Source organism: Lathyrus oleraceus, chromosome 4 (genome assembly GCF_024323335.1).
Source record: "Lathyrus oleraceus cultivar Zhongwan6 chromosome 4, CAAS_Psat_ZW6_1.0, whole genome shotgun sequence".
Classification (NCBI taxonomy): Eukaryota; Viridiplantae; Streptophyta; class Magnoliopsida; order Fabales; family Fabaceae; genus Lathyrus; species Lathyrus oleraceus.
The window spans coordinates 492058575-492066358 of record NC_066582.1 but is presented as its reverse complement, the minus strand read 5'-3'; positions in this window follow the sequence as shown (position 1 = coordinate 492066358).

Here is a 7784-nt window from a genome sequence, read left to right as displayed (position 1 = left end):
TGAAAGTTTAGAAATTTGTTTGGATTATGAGATGTGAAAGTTGTATGTCAAATAATCTCTTTTGAAATATGAAAGTTTTGTGTCTAAGAGTTTCTTTTTGAAAAACCAAAACCACACGTATATATACATACAATATACCATTTTAAAAGAGTGTATATTCATGAAACATTGTCATGTTTGATGTATGAAAGTTGCAAAATGTTAGAACCAGATTTTTCATTAAAATTTGAAATTTTTTACTATGTAACCGGTTACATAAATAGTGTAAACGGTTACACCGATACTTTTACAAAACCTAAGGTATTTTTAACCAGTGATAATTATGGCGGTTTTAAAGTGTTGTTACAGAGGTTTCAAATACCACAATTTACCAAAAATAGAATCTTTGAAATAATCTTCTCAAAAACCATTTTTACAATTATTTAAAAATGAATGCATGCACAAGATGAAAGGATCATGATAATTTTGAATAATTAAGATATATATACTTGATTTATAAAGAATACTCAATCATCTTGATTCTTCCATTGACTTTCTAAAGCTTATGATCGTTTGAACTTGATTGCTCTAGTCTTCAAGCTTTGACTTATTTTTGTTAATGCGTTTGCCTTCATCAAAACTATAACCAAAGACAAGAAGAACTTTTTTTCACAAATTTTATTTTAGGTAGGAGCTTATACTTGTCATTTATTTAATTCTATTGCATTTTTATTATTGTTTCATTTACTTAGTACCTTAATTATCACAATTTTACATGAAAACTTCATTGATTTAAAATCAAGAGTTTAAAGTGTTCTTGAACCTCCATGGGCGAGAGTGATTAAATTTGAAATAATTTTTGTTTATTTATATTTTTTGCATTGTTATCCTTGTTGCACTTAATTAGTATATTAATCACTACTATTTTTTTATAGAAATTTTATTGATTCAAAATCAAGAGTTTCAAGTGTTCTTGAACCTCCATGAACAAAAAGGGTCAAATGCAAATTGATGCTTGTTTTACATAAATAATATATTCAATAACTTCCCAACATTATCTTGAGCATGAATCCGTAGTTCGTTTGTCATGAAGGTGGATAAAATGGTCAAATCAAGCAAATATGTGTTGCTGCACTTTTGTTAATTTTCGAAATTTTTGTTGTTTATTTACTGATTTTGAATATTACATTATGTTTGTGAAATCGAGTAAATAAATTTTTATTATTTATTTTCTTAATTCCATGAAAATTTGAGAAAATTATGGTGTTTTTACGTTTACCTTTTTCTTCCATTTTTGTTGTTACGGGAATAGTAACCAAATATGGGGCTGAGAAAGATGAAGTCTCCCCACATCCCTCGATTGTTCAGCACACCCTTGTGGAGGCCCCCTTCTTTGGGTCTAAAGCATTTTTCTAGCTACATCCCCAATTTCAGTTTGTTTTTATCTTTTGTATATTTTTTATTTTTTATTTTCTTATTAATGTTTTATTTATTTATTTTTGTTCTTTCTTTTATTTCCTTTAGTTTTAAAAAAAAAAATTATCTCTTGTATTGATAGTGTTCCCCTTCCCTTTTATTATTTCTTTTACCTTTTTTATTACTTTATTTTTTTAGTTTATTTTATTGTATTTTTAGTTGGCGCATAATTGTTAATCCAAAAAGATAAAATGATAATTAAAATTAACTTTTCAAAAATACTAAGATAAAAGGTGTTTGATCAACATCAAGTATATTTTTCAAAATCACACTAAGCCTTTTTCTTTAATAAATACCTCATACAATTTCAAACCATTTTCACAAATGCGATAAAACACTCGATCAACGTCAATTTTCTCTTCCGTTTTCTCAACTCGTTAAACTTTTTCCTAACAAATACGAAAGAAATGGGTCCTTAGAGTCTCACATTCCTTGAAACCTTGAATGAATTCTCTTGAGGCACACGTCTTGAGTTAGCTTTTCATTCACTTTTTTCGTTTCTAAAATACTTAAATAACTTGGACAAAAAGAGGGGTCATTGGAGTCTAGCATTCCGGTGGAACCTTTGTCCATCAAAAAATTTCTTAAATACATTGAATTAAAAAGGAATTGTTGGAGTCTAGCATTTCAGCAGTATATCGAATAATTGGTTACGAGGCTCACATCTTGCTCTTACCAAATATTTTTCATTCACCTTTAAAAAATATTCAAACACATCAAACTTACTTTCTCTCCCCCGTGCGATTGAAAACCTTTCACAAGAGAACATTTGTCTAATCCCTTATAACGCGTATAAACAAGCGCTTAAGCCTCCGTCGCAAGTAAGCAAGTCATGTTTTATCATTAGAATGCGATCTAGCTATGTTCAATTCAACACATCTTTAATCAATCAAAACTATTTTCAAAAGAATATTATTTAGTCCAATCTAACGTGAATACAAACAAACGCTTTAAGCTTCCAATTTCGAGCACAAACAACTTTTAACCGTTAGAGCACAATCTAAACAGTCGTTCATTAAAACAAATCAACTAATAAATTGTAGCCTTCACCCCCGAACTACGAAGCTTTGAGTTCCTCATTATACCCGAGGATACGTACGAACGAGACCCGCAATCTCGTCAAACACCCTAATAAAATCATTTTTGCGACCCCTTTTGTTTTACATTTTCAATAACTCGAAGAAAATAATTAACAATAACTAACATCCAATCGCAAGTTTAACTAAAAGGTTTTTGTTGAGTACAACAGACGTGAGGGGTGTTAATACATTTCCCTTGCGTAATCGACTCATGAACCCGAATTTGGTTGCAACGATCATTTTCCTTTTATCTTAAGGCTTTTATCGATATTTTCCTATTCCTCTTTTGAAATAAATAAAGTTTGATGGTGACTCTGTTCAAACTATTTTTTCTGTGATTTCGCGAATGATCGTATTTTTCGAGATGCGACAATAATGTAATAATAATTAAAAAAAAAATATGAATTCAATATTAATTGATTCTACTATTATGTGGGCCCTTATTGATCCTTTATACAAAGTATGGTAAAAAAAACTTAGAGAAAAAATCTCTAACTAAATTCCTAACTAACTAAAGTTAAAAACTAACAAAAATAGATGTAAACTAATTTACAATTTAACAATAATATTATTGAAGTTGTTATTTCTATGTAAGATAGGTTTATATTTGATTTTGGCAATATCGATTCTTCTCTTTAACTTGAAAATCATCTTTAATGGGGCATTTAGGTGTTTTCTTCTATTTGTTCATATTTTGGATACAATATTTTGCTCATTAAGAATATTTGGAGTCCAGAAGAGGAATATTGGTGATCTGGCTACATCTTTTCCCCTTGATATTGGTAGTAAAATCTTGAATCATCGTAGTCTTCTAACTCTTTAAGAAGACATTACAGTCAACTGGACTAATGCCTCAACGTATCCAGCTAAAGGGTGGTATCTCATGTGGTTTTTTCTCATAATGCTTTATAATTTTTCATTGTTATCATTGTGGCATGGATATTATTGAAAATTGTTAGCATTGTTTTTATTGCGAGAAAAATATGAGTTCTCTGGATTTTTCTTTCATATTTTCTTGACAGTGTTTCTTCTCCACTTCCTTCATATTTTAAGACGCCGTTGTCATATTTAGCTAGTGTTTGTGATGTTCTAGATAATAGAGTAACATGTATACTCCCTAAGTTAATAAAGCAGTTGGAGTGCATTTATCAGTTGAGTGATGAGGTAGAAGTGAGAAAGATTATGGACTTGGATAAAAAAGATAAAAATTAGAAGTGCCTCTAGTCGACTATGCATCCTCATAGGTGTTAATTTGTTGTTTTAATTGTAGAGGTTTGAGTGGTAGGATTAAGAAGAATAAGGTTAGGGGTCTTATTTTGTCTAAATCCTTGAATTTTGTTCCAATTCAAGAAACTAAACATATGGAGGTCTCTTCATCCCTTATGAATTCTTTACGGGGAAATTTTTTCTATGATTGGAGATTTTATCCTCCGGTAGAGAGCATCGAAGATGTTATTTCGATCTAGTGTAGTTTGTAGTGTAGATTTTTGTTTTCCATCCCGGGTTCTAGGTTCTTAGGTGTTTGATTGGAATTGAGTGCTACTAAATTAATCTGTTTTGTAGTTAATGTCTATTCTAAGAGTGTTCTGGATGTTAAGAGGGTTATGTTAGATGATCTCAGTTTGTGTAGAATTAATTTCGGAGGTGACATTCGGTGTATTTAGGGAGACTTCAATTCCATTTGCTTGATTGTTGAAAGGGTAAAAGTATGTGCTTTTTCTAATCTTTTTAGGAGTGTGGATTGCATAGAATTTTCTAATTTTATCTCCTAGATAGAGTTAATTAATCTTCCCCTACTAAGAATAAATTTCACTTTGTTTCAGACCAATGGTGGGGTTGCAAGTAGACTCAATGGGATTCTGGTGTCTAGTGGGTGATGGGACCATTATGGTGAGATGACTCAATGGACCCTTCATATGGATGTTTCAAATCATTTTCTGATTATTCTTAAGTATGCCAACCAGTTGTGGGGTCCTAAGCATTTTTTCTGAGCTAGTTCTCTCGTCTTTTTCTAGTATAGAGATATGTGGTAGGAAAGATTTTGATTTGTGACATAAATTAAAAGCTCTTAAGTTGGTCCTTAATTTTTGTAATAAATAGGTGTTTGGTAACCTTGGTCCCGAGATTGACTCCATGAAAGATGTGGTGAATAATGTCAATTCTCTGGTTGATATTGGTGCCCTTTGTGTCGAGGAGATTGAGATTAGGTCTAAAGTGATTGTGTGTTTATGGTCATTGTTAAGCATTAAACGCTCTCATTTGCTCTAAAGATCTAGGTATAAGTTGCTAAAGGAAGGTCTTTCATATTCATGTTTTTTTCACGCCTCTATTAAAAGTATAGGTGGAAGGACCATTTTCTTATCCCTTAAGGCTAGTGAAGGATGGATTGAAGGGGTTTTGAGAATAAGCATGAGGTTGTTAAGTTTTATTATATCTTTTTAAAGAACCAAATACTGATAGATCTTATTTCTATGGTGTTGTTTTACGTATCCTTTAGGAAGATTAATCTTTCTTTGACGACCCCCTTCAGACTCTAGGAGTTAGATTTTGTTGTGTCTTAGTGTGAGGGTAACAAAAGCCTAAGGTCATATGGTTTTAATTTCTCCTTCTTAATAAGGTTATGGAATCTCTTTAGAGAAGATATGGGGATCATGTTTGACCAGCTTCACTTATTTGCATCTCTACCTTATAGCTTTGTATCATGCTTTATGATTTTGATCTCTAAAGTTAAGTCGCATACTCAATTAGGAGATTTTACGCCTATATCTTTGGTCGGAGCCCTTTATAAGTTGGTGGCTAAAATGTTGGCTTCTATACTTGGGCTGATAATGAAAAAGCTCGTTCCCATTAATAAATCGACATTCCTAAAAGGAAGGGTGTTAGTAGATGGAGTGGAAGATGTTAATGAAGTGTTAGAATTGGACAATAGATCCAATACAACTTGTCTTATTTTTAGGGTGGACTTTAAGAAAGTGTACAATTCAGTTAGTTGGGGTTTTCTGGATTATATATTTATTTGATTATAGTTTAATGAGAAAATGAGATCTTGGATGAGGGCTTGTGTATTTTTTGGGAATCTTACGGTGCTGCTTAGGGGGTCTCCAACTCAAGAGATTAGCATCCAAAGGTATTTGAAACATGGGGACCCCATAGTTTTTTTCCTTTTTCTCCTAGATGTTGAGGGCTCAATGGTTTAGTGTCGATGGCTATTGTTCGTGGTATATAAGCTTGTGGGGCATTAAGGCGATCCTAAGAGGATTTGAGATGGATATGGGTCTTTAGGTTAATTTTTTCAAGAGTAGTTTTGTTGGGTCAATGTCGACCATGTAATGTTGGCTTACGAGTGTGTTTTCCTTCAATGTATAATTGAAACCCTCCAGTTTAAATACATAGTCCCGGTGGTGTGGAATAACCCTAAGATGGAATATACCTAGCAATCTTTGGGTAGTTTGACTACCAAGAGGCTCCATTCTTGAAAGCAGAAATATGTCAGTTTGGGGAGTCGAGTGGTTCTTCATAATTCAGTGTTTAATGTTATCCTTATCTTCTTTTTCTCTTTTTTGAAGATGCAAGGAAAAGTTTAGAATAAACTAGATAAGATTCAAATAAGGTTCCTCTGGGGAAGGGTGAAGGGTGATTCTAAGATGTCCTAGGTCAAGTGGGAAAATGTCTATAAACCTAAGAACAAAAGCGAGTTAGGAGTTAGAAATCTCTAGCGGGTAAACCTATCCCTTTTGTCCAAGTGGAGATGGATTTTGGTTATAGGCGTCTCAGGTCTTTAGTGCGAGATTCTTGTAGCTAGATATGACCTTTGTTGTTTCCTTTCTTCAAATGAGGGGGGGTAGAACCTCCGATTTTTGATCTGGTACTTTTTGGTGGAAATGTATGTTTCTTCTTGGGCTAAAGAGGTTGACCCTTCTAGTTGGTTTGTTGATAATATTCTATGGTTTGAGTATTTGTCTTGATTATGAGGTTGTTAGTGGGTGATATTTTTTTATTCTCTTTTGTTGTCCTTTGATATGTTGGTGGTGGTCCTGACATTCTTAGATCTAACACGAATTTTATGGGTGAGATTTCTAAAGGCCTATGTGTTTTTGTGTGAGACTCTTCTAGATTTTTAATTGTTTTAGTATAATTTTTGTTTTCTTTTATTGATTATATATATATATATATATATATATATATATATATATATATATATATATATATATATATATATATATATATATATATATATATATATAGATGGTTTGTTTAGTATTCTTTATGCCAACGGTTAGTATTCTTTGTGTACTTTAGTAATTCTCACCTCTTTATTATTATTATTTTATTTTATTTCCATTAAAAAAATGTATTTCATTATCATTCGATAGATCTTTGATTGGGAGTGAGTATTTTCTCATATGTTAGGTTGCTTGGAATGAGAATTCTGATTAGATCTATGGTGTATTGGTGAGTTTGATATTGCTTTTCTGGGATTAGGTTTCAGTGACTTTGGAATAGACAACAAATTATTTTATTATGTTAATATAATATATATTAATTATTCATTTATTGTTGATATTAACTAAAGTTACACGGTCATGGGTAACAGAAGTTACCCAAGCCATTCCCGCTTTTCTTCCTAGGCTATGGTGATCTTAGCTTTAGAGGTACAATATGATCTTTGGATATATTTAACCTTTAAAAATATATAGAAATTTGAAATAGTATTGCCATAAATTAGGATATAAAATTAAAGTACTATTACAACAACAATAAACAATTGATAATTTTAGAGTCTTTGGATTTTTATAGTATTTAAAATATATATATATATATATATATATATATATATATATATATATATATATATATATATATATTATATATATATATATATATATATATATATTATATATATATATATATATATATATATATATATATATATATATATATATATATATATATATATATATAATTGCACGTTATATAATAAAACATACAAAAAAAATACTCTTATGTTTGTAATTAATCAAAGGCTCATGTAAATCAGAATATACTTTATGTTGGATGCATTGAATATACTTAATTTTTTAAAAAAAAATTAATTATTTATATCTTTTAATATATTAAACATAAATATTCTTTAAAAAAATATTATCTTTTAATTTTTTAAATAATGCGCAATTTTTTTTTAATCTCTTAATCAGTACTTCAAAAGTACTCGTTAACATTTTTCATAATTAAATTACAAATAATTTTATA